General features: G+C 42.6%; 1 pseudogene; it reads right to left on the bottom strand.

Annotated features, from left to right (window-relative positions):
* Nucleotides 1-275: 275 nt before the first annotated feature.
* LOC105806265 lies at nucleotides 276-1208 on the bottom strand (annotated as a pseudogene).
* Between the last annotated feature and the right edge of the window lie 11864 nt (nucleotides 1209-13072).

The following is a 13072-nucleotide window of genomic DNA, read 5'->3' as shown; positions in this document are numbered from 1 at the left end:
CTGCTAAGAATTCTTTCCTTATAATTGTTGAAAAGCTATTGAGTTAAAGCAACCATGCCAACTCCCCAAAGATAATGGTTCAAACCCTCTAACGAAACGTTTGCAATCCTCCTGGATTGCCAAAAAAGGAATCAGTTTAAAAAGAACTCAGACTGCATATGAAGTCACCTGTCCCAAACACGTTAACGTTTTACACACTGGTATTGTTCGCACGCAGTTCCCCACTTGATGGAAATCCAGACCCATTGTGGCTACAGTCGTTCAGAAATCCACGCCTACTTCTGCTTCTTCAGGGATTCTGGCGCTTGAGCCACGGGAGGGCGAGGCAGCTTTAAGTACACCTTGACCGAGTCGTAGATGAACCACTGCAGGGCCGTCAGGGTGCCGATCATGATGATGCGAGCGAAGAGGCCCTTCCACACGCCCGCAAACCCCAGTTTTTGGAGGACCCCCAGGGCCGTGCTGCCCTTCTCCTTGTTCAACACGGACACCACGGAATCGGCGGGATGGGACACGACGGCGCAGAAGACGCCAGCGATATAGCCGGCCACGAAGGTGACGCCCAGCTGCTCGGCCTTGGTGCACTGGCTCTGCGGCTTGGGCATGGCGTACTTGTAGAGCGCTTCCACTGTGCGCTCGAAGCAGGCGAACTTCATCATGGTGTAGGGGATCTGCCTCATCCACAGCGGCGCCACGCCTTTGTAGAAGGCCCACAGGCCCTCCTCGCTGTACATCCTGGGCGCGGCGGTCCGGAGGGTGCTGGCGTAGCCGGGCTGCGTCTGCACGCGGACTTTGACGGCCTCCATAGGCGCCAGGGCCACGTCGGCGAAGAACTCGGCGCTGGCCGAGGCGGCCAGGTACAGGCCGGTTCTCCACACGTAGGCCTTCTCCTGGCCCAGCAGCTGCCCGTACTGGATCTTGAAGACCTCGTAGAGGCCGAACTTGAAGAAGCCCTGCATGGAGTAGCCGAAGAAGGTCGGGGCCCAGCCGCGGGCCAGGCCGCGCAGCCCGTCCTCGCGCAGCGTCACGCCGAAGCCGCTGAGGATGCCCCTGTACTTGCCGGGGTCCACCTGCATGCGGCACTTGACCAGGTCCAGGGGCACGATGGCCGTGTGCGTCATCCCGCAGCTCACCATCCCGCCGAGGCCGCACAGCAGCAGGTACTTGTTCGAGCCGTACTCGAAGCTGTACTCCTCTGCCGCCGCCGCCGCCGCCCAGGGCCCACCTCGGCCTCGGCCCGCGCTTCTCGCCCGCAGGGCTCGGTAACCGTGGGCGTCGAACATGGCCACGCTCGGTCCCGCACACACCGCTCGTAGGCAGGCCTCTTCCCTTCCGGGCGCACTCTCAGGGGCCGCAGGGCAGGCGCCAGGCGTCGCCAACCTCCCCTGCACGCCCGCTAAACCAACGGTCCGGCCAAGGGCTTTTGCCGCGCTCGCCGGCGCCTGCGCAGTCCGCGCCGGACGCCGCGAGTTTCGGTGGGCCGCCCCGCCCCGCCCTGCCCCTCGGGGACCTTCAGGCCAATGGGCTTCTGATAATGCAGGAACTCAGACCCTCGCCCCGCCCCGGCCGGTATTCAGTGTCCCTATCTTACCTTGGCCGGTGGGTGGGGCTTTCGGGATCCAAATGAGTTTTGTCCAGGGTAGCTGCCTAGTCCTCTACAAAAATCCTAAAAAAATAAATCAGCAAGTACAAACATGAGTAAACACAGGAATAGGCGAGTAAATAGATGAGGAGCTGGGTGAGGGGGCGAAGAGTCTCCATGCACTGTTGCCTTCCTGACAGGCCTTTCTGGAGTCCTCACCCAACTCTGCCTGGTCAGGGTAATGGTTATCTCCATGGCAACAGTGTTCTATTCGGGGAATGGGCCGAGAGAGCCAGGAACCTGGCGTTGGAGGCCCGTTTCTGTGGCTTCCAGCCTGACATAACATTCTCAGCTGGCGGAGGGGGATGACATCTTCGCAGCACTCACACTCCATTCCTGTCTCCTCCAACAGTTGTAGTGAGGGCCTCGGAAGCATGGAAGTACTCACTAAACTGGGGGGTAGGTGCTGATTATTTTCACTCATTAGGTACTTTTTCATTGACTACTGAGTCCCTGGCATGATTTTGGAGAATATGAAAGTGAGTCAGAAACTTTCTCTTCTCCTGGAAGCTTGCACTCATTGACCTGCAAAATAAGAACTAAGTGACTCCAGGTGTAAACCAGTAGTATACGATGATTTATCCATTCATTCGCCTACCGTGTGCTGGGCCCTGTGCTGAGTTAGGGGTTTAGCAAAGAACCAGACATACTCCTTATTTCTGAAGAAATTTTTTAAAAATCAGTATTGTGGCCGGGCGTGGTGGCTCACGCCTGTAATCCTAGCACTCTGGGAGGCCGAGGCGGGCAGATTGTTTGAGCTCAGGAGTTCGAAACCAGCCTGAGCAAGAGCGAGACCCCGTCTCTACTAAAAATAGGAAGAAATTAATCGGACAACTAAAAATATATAGAAAAAATTAGCTGAGCGTGGTGGCTCATGCCTGTAGTCCCAGCTACTCGGGAGGCTGAAGCAGAAGGATCGCTTGAGCCCAGGAGTTTGAGGTTGCTGTGAGCTAGGATGACGCCACGGCACTCTAGCCCGGGCAACACAGTGAGACTCTGTCTCAAAAAAAAAAAAAAAAAAAAAAAAAAATAGCTTATAAAAATCAGTATTGTGATAAGTAATGTAACAGAATTTGAATAAAGTTCTGGATGAACCATGAGGGGGCAATTAATTTTGCCTGATGAGTTTCAGAAGACTTCCCAGAGGAGGTGACAGTGTAGCTGGGTCTTGAAGCACCAGTAGGAGTCTGCCATGTAAAGAAGAATGAAAAGGTAATTTCAGGTTAAGAGAAACCTAAGTGCATGACCTATTGAGAAGAGATGAATAATTCAACAGGGTGGAAATTAAGTGTTGAGTCTGGAAAAATAAAATTGGGTCAGATTAGAGAAGACCTTGATGTGTTCTTCAGGACTTTGACTTTTATCCTGTAGGGCCGGCCAATGTTTCTCAGAAGTGTGATCCACACCTGGGTCAGAATCACCTGGAGTGCTTTATTAAAAATCTCAGCTCCACACTCCAGACCCTCTGAATGAGAATCTCTGAGGGTAGGAATCTGTGATTTTAATAAGGTGGATTCTTCATTAATCTTCACTAAAGTTTGAAAATCACATACAACAGTATGTGGATGGTGGACAGGTTTTTTCAAGGTTTTCTGATCAAGAATTTAGTACTTGTATCCTGAACTGGATGTGCATGAAAGGACATAAAAAAATAATATTCCTTGCACCCTCATAAGTTTGTAGTTGGGAAAGACTCCTGCAACAAAAGACAGATTAACAAGAGAAAAACAAGCAAGTTTATTAACACATGCAGTGCACATCATGCAGGAGAAAAGGAACTCCAAGCAGTGGCTTAGGAGTTTGGCTTATATAGGATATCTAACAAAGAACACTACATTTTAGAGAAGTGACAAGACAAAGAAAAAGCAGTCCCACCCAGGTTCCTAGAGGTGGGAAAATGTGGGAAGGTAAATTTATGGGGAAACTAAGGAGTAAAGTCTGCTCAGATCCCTCTGGCACTGTCTCTACAGATGAAGGTTGTAAAGAAGAATTTATATCCTGTCTTTAGGCAGAAAGGGAGGAGGATAGAAAGACTTTTTGTCTTTGTAATTCTCTGTCCTAGAGAGCTGCCTGCATCTGCTTTTTAATTGTCTTTAGCTCAAAAAAAATTTATGTCAAAGAAACATATTTTGAAGTAGCACATTCTGGTTTCCTTCAGTGTACACCTGTGAAAATTTATCAAGCTATACACTTCAGATTAGAGCACATTACACACTTTATGTATGCTATGCCACAATTTTTTAAAAAGTTGGCTGGTATAAAATTCTAACCCAAAACTAGGGATGATGGCCAGAGGGGAGAACAGAGACAGATACAGGCTTTCTTAATCAACAAGTCCTTTTTTGAACTCCTGTCCTTATTGTAGTGTTTTACCAGGAATTTTAGTATTAAAGAGAAGAGAGTCTCTTATGACTGTCCTTGAGTCATAAGAGAACAATGAAGTTTTAAAAGTATCCCACACTGACTAAATTAGGGCATCTAATTTAAAAGTATGTTCCTGGGAATATTGGTCCACTTGAAAAAGATCTGTGGTCAAACAAGTTTGGGAAGCGCTTCACATAAGAACATGCATTCTCAGCCATGGTAATATCATCTCCAAGGGATGGAATGGTTCTTAGGGGGCCAAAAAAAAAAAAAAAATCGTAGTACAGGGGTTTGTAGCCTTCCCACAAAAATCTTACTGCTTAGCATTTAATTTGGGAGGGATGTGGAGGGAAAGGGGGTGATTAGGAAAAGTCTAAAAAGGTTTCTGGGGGAGGGAAGACCTGTGATGAATAAAAGGTTGAGAAACACTGCCTTAGAGCTTGCTCTTGGAGATTCACAGAACACATTAACATATTAAAGAGTGGAAAGTTTTATGATAAAAACACCTTTAACTTTGTTAATTTAAGGTTTCCCAATTTTCCTGGACCTCAGATCCCCTTTTTAATATCATACCTGTTTGCATTTCACAGACCTAGGCTTTCATGGAGCATGTTTTGGGAAATGCTGGACTCTATCACAAATGGAGTTTAGAGAAAACAAGGAGTAAAGGGGGCCAGGAGTGATAATATTGGCTACCATTTATGAGCCCTTAGGCCTCTATTTCCTAAAGGTACAACTTGGACGTTTTCTTAACCTTTATCAGGGGTCACTGTCTGCTTTGTGAAAGGAGACGTTAAATCAATTAATCTAAATCCTATGAGATACTTATTCTGTGTCATTAAAATATTGTTAAAGAAAATGTATTTCTACAAGTTGAAGAAGACAATCAAGTAATCTTCAGGACAAAATTTTCTTGGACAATTCTTTTTTTTTTTTTTTTTTTGAGACAGAGTCTCACTCTGTGGCCCAGGTGTGAGTGCCGTGGCGTCATCCTAGCTCACAGCAACCTCAAACTCCTGGGCTCAAGTGATCCTACTGCCTCAGCCTCCCGAGTAGCTGGGACTACAGGCATGCACCACCATGCCCGGCTAATTTTTTCTATATATTTCTAGTTGTCCAATTAATTTCTTTCTAATTTTTGGTAGAGACGGGGTCTCGCTCTTGCTCAGGCTGGTTTCGAACTCCTGAGCTCAAACAATCTGCCCGCCTCGGCCTCCCAGAGTGCTAGGATTACAGGCGCCCGGCCTCTTGGACAATTCTTGAATCAATAATGTTTTAGTCCATTTGATTGCTGTAAAGGAACACCTGAGGCTGGGTAATTTAAAAAGAAAAGAGGTTTATTTGGCTCATGGTTCTGCAGGCTATACAAGAAGTATGGTGCCAATACCTGCTTCTGATGAGGGCTTTAAGTGGCTTCCAGTCATGGCAGAAGGTGAAGGGCAGCGGCTAGAGATCTCATGGAGAAAGAGGAAACGAGAGAGGGTGGAGATGCCAGGCTCTTTTTAACAACCAGCTCTCCCAAGAACGAATAGAGCAATAATTGACTCACTGCTGTGAGGACAGCACCAAGCCATTCATGAGGGATCAGCCCCCATGACCCAAACACCTCTCATTAGACCCCACCTCCAACACTGGGGATCAAATTTCAACATGAGGTCATCAGGAGTCAAATATCCAAACTATAACAAATAACTTCACTAAAACCCAGTTATAAAGTCAGTAACAACTGAAAGCAGCCTTTAAGAAGATTTCACCATTACAGAGCACACAACCACCACTTTTATTTCTTTGGTAGTTATATGATCTTGGGCAACATTTCTGTCTTGAAATCATCCTTGTACTTTTGCTATGTTTTTCCTGCTAACTCAAATCAAGTAGACCTTTCCTTTCCACAAAGCCAGATGTAGACTTTTTGTTCTCGTATTTGTTATACTTAATGAGAAAAGAGTGAAAATGTATTACTTCATTCATTCAACAGATTTTTACTCAGTGCCTATTATATGCCAGGCATACTTTGAATTATTAATAATAACCAAAGCAGAGCTAATATCTCATCCCCAAACAGAAATTTCATAAGCTCTAAAATATAATCATAGAGTACTTAGATAAAACAATAACAAACTTTCATTGAATACCTACTCTTTGCCAGCTAATTTAAACATCTCTAATCCTACAACAATTGTGCAAGATAATCTTCCCCTTTTTATAAATATGCAGTGGTAGACATGTCTACCTTAAAGCCGATTGCCCATTCCTCTTTGCTAACAAAACCCTTATTTGTTCAGGTATCTGAGATATTCTTTGATCTCTACATCATATTGGCTTACTTCCTTCTCATGATATTTTAATTTGCATGTAGGGTATTTGATTTTCAGCCACAAATACTTAGGTCCATTAATGGTTCCTCTACTCTTAATTACACAAAATATATCCATGCAAGATGTCCTTGTCCCTGTGTCCATGTCTTTGTGTGTGCCCTTACACTTTTCTCTGCCAATTAATGGCGTCTTACAGACTCAGGTACAAAGCATGTCTGCCAGAAAACTTTCCTGTATTAATTCACCTCCCTTGTGTTTTTGTGATAACTACAGTGTTTAAGTAGTTTACCAGAGATTAATTTGTATTTAATCTGGACTCATAAAATTGCCTTTTTTTTAATCATCAGTAATATTACCTGGAAAAAATTGCCATTTTTTTTTAACTTCATAGAAAATACTTCTGATGAGATTGTAAGAATATTGCTGCTTTGTTTACCTCTCATCTCATGGTACAGTGTTCTATCCAGTATTCAGTGGGTATTGGCCAACTCACCGTAGGAGTCAAGGAGAGAGAGTTCTCCTTGGCTCTCTGAAAGTTTGCTGAAATATCAACTCACAAAGGCAGGTTATTTGGAAAAAAAGGTATATAAATTTATTTAATGTATATACTGCCTTCAGAAGACCCAAAAATACAGGGGAAATTGTCCATTTTTATGTTTGGATTTAACAAAGTATGAACAGCCATGTAGAAATATGATTGGACAAAAAGGGTGTGATCTAATGCTAATAGACAGAGTAGGGAAGTCCAGCAAACCCTGTCTAGATTCTTCTTGGCCTCTCTGAACATGCCTTCCTTCCTTTTGGGTTTGGGGCAGGACCATCTCTGGAATGGGGGTCTTATGACCCACAAACAAGTAGGTCAGATAATTTCTTTATGGCCAGTTTTTACACAGAAAGGCAGAGGGAAACATAGAGAAAAATATTTTTAGGTTTTATGGCTGGCTTTGGGAAAAAGGGGTGCTGGTTTCCATGACCCACCTTGGAGAAGAGGGGTTCGAGTTTCTATGGCTAGCCTTGGGAGAGAATGGAACTGAGAGACAGGAAGGCAGGAGAAGGTCAGACAAAAACTTTTGCTTCTGAGGCCTTCATTCTGGGGTATTGTTTTCACAACCCCAACATGACTTATCAATGAGAATGAACTGGAGTAGTTGCCTGAATTATTTTCTCAGCTTTAACATACAGACTTAATCAGGTGACTTCAGCCCCATAGTGAATCTCCATATTCACTCCACGAGTTTGGAGAATACCGTTTTTGGTACATTGTTTTGCTTTAAAGCATATGGAGGACATTGAAATTAATAAATTTAATGTGAGGAACTTAATGGGAAAGGGAATTCAATATTTATTAAATACTACTATGTATCACTACAAAGCTGTTTCTACTCAAAACACCTCTGACACCAAATGTGTGAGTTTTTTCCATACCACCAACCAATTCTGCAACTCCCCAAACACTATCTGAGTATCCAGTGGTTCAATCCAATTTTGACACTAACTACTTGGGAGTTAGCGTCAGACCCCACAGGTTAAGGGCTCAGTCCCATGAGATTGCCCCCATTCAGACACCAATCACAAGTCCAAGGCTCCCACATTTCTGACCTACTGCCTATAAATTGGAGGTTCCCACAATACCTTCCTCAAGTCCAATAATGCGCTAGAATAGCTCACAGAACTCAGGAAAACACTTTCCTTACATTTACTGGTTTATTATAAAAGGTACACTCAGGGACAGCCAAATGGAAGAGATGCATAGGACAAGGTAAGAGGGGAAGGGGCATGGAGAGTCTATGCGCTCTGAGAGTCATTACTTAGGCGTGATTGATTAAATCTTGGCCACTGGTGACTGACTCAATCTCCAGCCCCTACCTTCTCCGTGGAGGTGGGGGTGGGAACTGAAAGTTCCAACCCTATAATGATGCCTTGGTCTTCCTGGTGACCAGTCCCCCATCCTGAGATTATTTGGGGGCCCCCAGCCACCAATCATCTCATTAGCATACAAAAAGACACTATTAGCACTTGAGAGATTCCAAGGGTCTTAGAAGCTCCTGTCAGGAACTGGAGACTAAGGCCAAATATCATACCAAAAAATGTTCCTATCACCCTTATTACTCAGGAAATTACAAGGGCTTTAGGGACTTTGTGCCATGAAGACCAGATATATATTTGTTATTGTATCACAATATCACAGTCTAATACTATAATATAGTGGAAAAAGTCACAGAGCTTTGGGAAGAAACAAATTTTAAGTTCCACCTTTTCTTCTTTTCTTTTTTCCGAGACAAAGTCTTGCTCTATTGCCTGGGCTAGAGTGCCATTCCTCCCTGGCTCAAGCGATCCTGCTGCCTCAGCCCCCCATATAGCTGGGACTATAGCACCACCACACCAGCTAATTTTTTTCTATTTTCAGTAGAGACGGGGCTGGGTGAGGGGCTCAATAGCCACTGCATCCGGCCCCCACCTTTTTTCTAGCTGTATGAACTTAGACAAGTTATTTAGCCTCTTCTTGAGCTTATTTTTCTTTTTTGAATCTGTAATTTGGGTTAATTATAACTATCTTTTAGGGTTACAGTCAGGAGAGCTAATGTGCACGCGTGCGAGATAATGTGCAGAATGTACTAGCTCAGTGCCCTGTACGCAGTCCGTGAATGTCCATTCTGCTGCTCAGCCCTCTTTTCTGGCCTTCCTTGATCCTCACAGAACGCATATTTCTGTGACGCCTGTCTCTGCTCTTTCCTTTCTGCTCGAGTGGATGAATCAGTTAACTAAATGCCTACAGACTTTGATGATTTGGGACAGGAATTGAAGAAATCATAACTGGATGAGATGTGAACTTCTTTGACAATGCCCCAGGATGTGTCAAGGCATAAAAGAACTAGGACAGAGATTGTTCACCTGTGGCCCAGCCGCCCAGGCCGAAGCAAGAAATAGTACAGAGACCCAGGCAGCCTTCCTCCTTTTCCAAATTAACCCTTTCAGTCTAGTGCTTTATTCAATTGAATTCCAGCTATGGTGACCAAATCATTGTGGTTTGCCCTGGACTAAACTGGAAGGTTTTAGCACTAAAAGTCCAGTGTCTCTGAAACCCTATCGGTCCCAGGCAAATCAAGACAGTTGGTCACCAAACTTTTAGGAGTCTGAGCTATGCCCATGGCCTCTAGCCATTGACAGTGTGCTGCAGTATAAGAAGCACAGGCTTTGGAGCTAGGCTTACCTGGGTGCAAATCCACTTCTGGCTATGACTTTTTGTAGAGTTTATCCAATTTTCTTAACCTCAGTTTTTCATTTATGAAATATATCATATTCTTTCCTGAATTTATAATAACTTCATATTATTAAATGATAGCACAATGCTTGCAATAAATGTTAGTTCTTTCCTTCCTGACTTTCTTATATTTAAGAGGAGTTTCATGATCCCCTGGGGCACCATGTCTCTAAAAATTCCCATCAGTGAAGGGAGGTGGCCAGCAGGCAGCAGAGGGCACTGTTGCCATTATTCCATTGTTTCAACTCACCTCCTGGGACCACCCCCATCCTCACACCAAAGAAATAAAGCTTTAGTAAGCCACTGATGAAATATGGCCAAACTCTAAACCCACAGTTGGTTTTAACTTATCTAAATGTGTCCCACATGCTCACAATGATGTTAAGGGTGTATCTGGACCATTTTACATCTTGTACATTAATTTATAATCCTCCTCACTCCAGGAGGTTTATGAGGTGCCAGGGGATCAAATGTTTATTCTTAGAATTATTCAACCCCAATCACCTAATTATTCTGATGAATTGTATACTTTTTTATTCTTTTTTCTTGACCAGATTGGAAACGACGATAGACATTCAACTGAGATTTATTTGTAAAACTCTGACAGATTGGGAATTACAGAGTTCCTTAAACTGTCTCTTAAAATAAATATTTCTGATTTATCTGGCAAATTAAAGAGGAAAAAGCAACAATCCTCAAACTGATTAAACTAAGTAAGTTTAACCATGTTTAAAGAAAATGTTGTGGGAGGTAATAATCTCTATACTTAGGAAAAAACTGTTCATAACAAATCTTCATGCTGTTTTTTGTTTAAGGAATTATTTGTGCAAAGCAACATTAGTGCTTCTAGTGGTAGTAATTATTTTCCTGGGGTAGGCTCGGGGAAAGAAGAAGGGCATTAATCAAATATTTTTAAAATTAAATTTCCAGAGTTCTTAATAATATTAATTGTCAGAGGGACTCCATTTATCAAGCAGCATGTACATAATTGACCTGTGCCCTCTGGTTGAGCTCTTAGGCAGATCTGATGGATTACATATCACACGAATGCTGTAACCTTAGTAAATGATGACACCTTTCTTTCTTTTCTAGGTTACACAGTATTGTACTGGCGATTTATACCTAACAAGATAAATGAAAATATTCCCATAAAAATAACATTAATACCTTTGAAGATTTAAAATGCAAACTAGAGTTTAATTAGACTTTTCTAATTGACAGTATTCTAATAGATAGATATTTTCAATTCTAAAGCATGAGACTGTTTTGATCCCATTAGAAAGGCCCTACATGGCAAAGAGTAGAGATTCATGTTAGTGAAGGTTAACATCTCACCAACGTGAAGGGATGTATGAATGTGGTATACTCCACATGAAGATGATGTAACACCTCAATTTGAGCTGCTGTTGAAATCCCAGTCTTTGGAAGTAGAGGAGAACTGAGCAGACAAATCTCTCATGTAGTTCTGCCCAATAGAAATATAACACAAGAATATATATGTAATATGAAATTTTCTAGTAGCCATATTAAAAAAGTAAAAAGCCACATTAAAAAATGTTATTTAACTCAATATATCCAAAATACTATTTCAATATGTAGTCTATATAAAATTGTTGAGATATTTTGCATTCTTTTTTATACTATGTCTTTGAAATCTGATGTGCTTTTTATACTTTCAGCACATCTTAATTGTGGCCACACTTCTATAGCCACAGAGGGTAATAACTACTGTACTAGACAGCTTGAGTTTAATCTATGCTTGGAGACCCTGATGCCATTGTGTAGGTGAGTCAAATCTTGTGACTGGAGGTGGCCCCAGTTAAGTCAGAGATACTACTTCCTTCTCATCTCTCTTCCCTTTGCCCCTCCTTCCTTCTTGATACCACGTAATGCATGCTAACCATGTGCCAGATATCATTCACTGTGCTGGGTGTTTTAAATGCATTATCTTATTAATCCTGCAAGAGTCAGAGATCCCACCTTATAGTTAAAGTAAATGAAATAACCAAATGATGGCAATATAGCGTAGTTCAGACTTGGAGGTTATTCATATATCTTCTGTCATTTCCTATATACCTTGGATAAGACATTCCTTAACTCTAAGCTTCAGTGCTATCATTTGTCAAACGGGCACAATGAAAGTATCTCCCTTATAGATGTTGTTCTGTGGTTTAAATGAGGCCACACCTGCAAAAACTGTAAGCATCCATTAAATATTAATATCCCTAAATGAGATCAATGTGGCATACTTTGAGATTTGCAACACATTATACAAATACTACTGCTGCAACTGAGGCTCAAAGAAGTTAAGTGATTTGGCGAAGGTAACATAACTAATCGCTAATGATCAGGTTCTCACCCAGTCTGCATGTCTTTAGAGTAGTATTTCTTGCCATCTGTTTTCAGTTATAAAATGGACTGAATTTGTACTGACTCTGACATAAAATTTTAAAAAAGGTCTCTTTAAAGTTAAATTCTTTTTTATTGTTGTTGTTGAGACAGAGTCTCACTCTGTCACCCTGAGCAGAATTCAGTGGCATCATCGTAGCTCACTACAACCTCCAACTCCTGGGCTCAAGCGATCCTCCTGCTGCAGCCTCCCAAGGAGCTGGGACTACAGGGGCCCACCAGGACACCAGGCTAATTTTTCTATTTTTAGTAGAGATGGGGTCTTGCTCTTGCTCAGGCTGGTCTTGAACTCCTGAGGTCAAGCAATCCTCCCGCCTCAGCCTTCCAGAGTGCTAGGATTATAGACGTGAGCCACCACGCCCGGCCTAAAAGTTAAATTCTTGATATCAGCTTGTCATTCTCATAGAAGCATAATTCATAACCATAATGTCTGGGTTTTTTGTTTTTTTGTTTGTTTGTTTTTTGATAAATGGAATTGACCGTTCCAGGAAACTAGACAAGGACCATACACAGAAAAGGAAGATTAAATTTAATTTTCTTTCTTCCTTTGCTCTTTTTGACTCTGATTTTACTAGGGAACAGTGCCCTGTATTTAGTAGGCATTCAACTCATGCCTGTTGTGTTAAACTTAATTTACATTCTACCAAAGGACAGAGATACTAAAGGTTATATTATTCCCTGTTAGCAATGTATTTTATAGAGTTATGAGCCTTTCATCTTTGCAGAACAAAAATTTCTCTAAATTTATGGAAATTTGATAGTATCATCAAAAATACATGCAATCAGCTACATATACATACTATGAAAGTTTCTGTGTGTAAAAATAATTTCTTTCATCAAATTGGCAAGTACAAACAAAACAAAAGTAAGTACTATTGGGTCTAACTCAGCTAACAGTAGCACTTTGAGCATGCCCTCTGTGCCCAGATGGTGTACTTTTCAGCTGCTCCATGACTTGTTCGTTCCAGTCTTTGCCTGTACAACCTCTGTAACAGCTTTCAGTCTGTTTGATTGCATCTTGCTCTTCTTTTCTCTCCCTCCTTTGTCTTCCATCGCTGCTTTGCGCCTCACCTCTTT

This window comes from Propithecus coquereli, unplaced genomic scaffold (assembly GCF_000956105.1).
Source record: "Propithecus coquereli isolate 6110/MARCELLA unplaced genomic scaffold, Pcoq_1.0 Scaffold14, whole genome shotgun sequence".
NCBI classification, from domain to species: Eukaryota; Metazoa; Chordata; class Mammalia; order Primates; family Indriidae; genus Propithecus; species Propithecus coquereli.
Note: the sequence above shows the minus strand (reverse complement) of the source record. Positions and strands in the feature narration are given on the sequence as shown.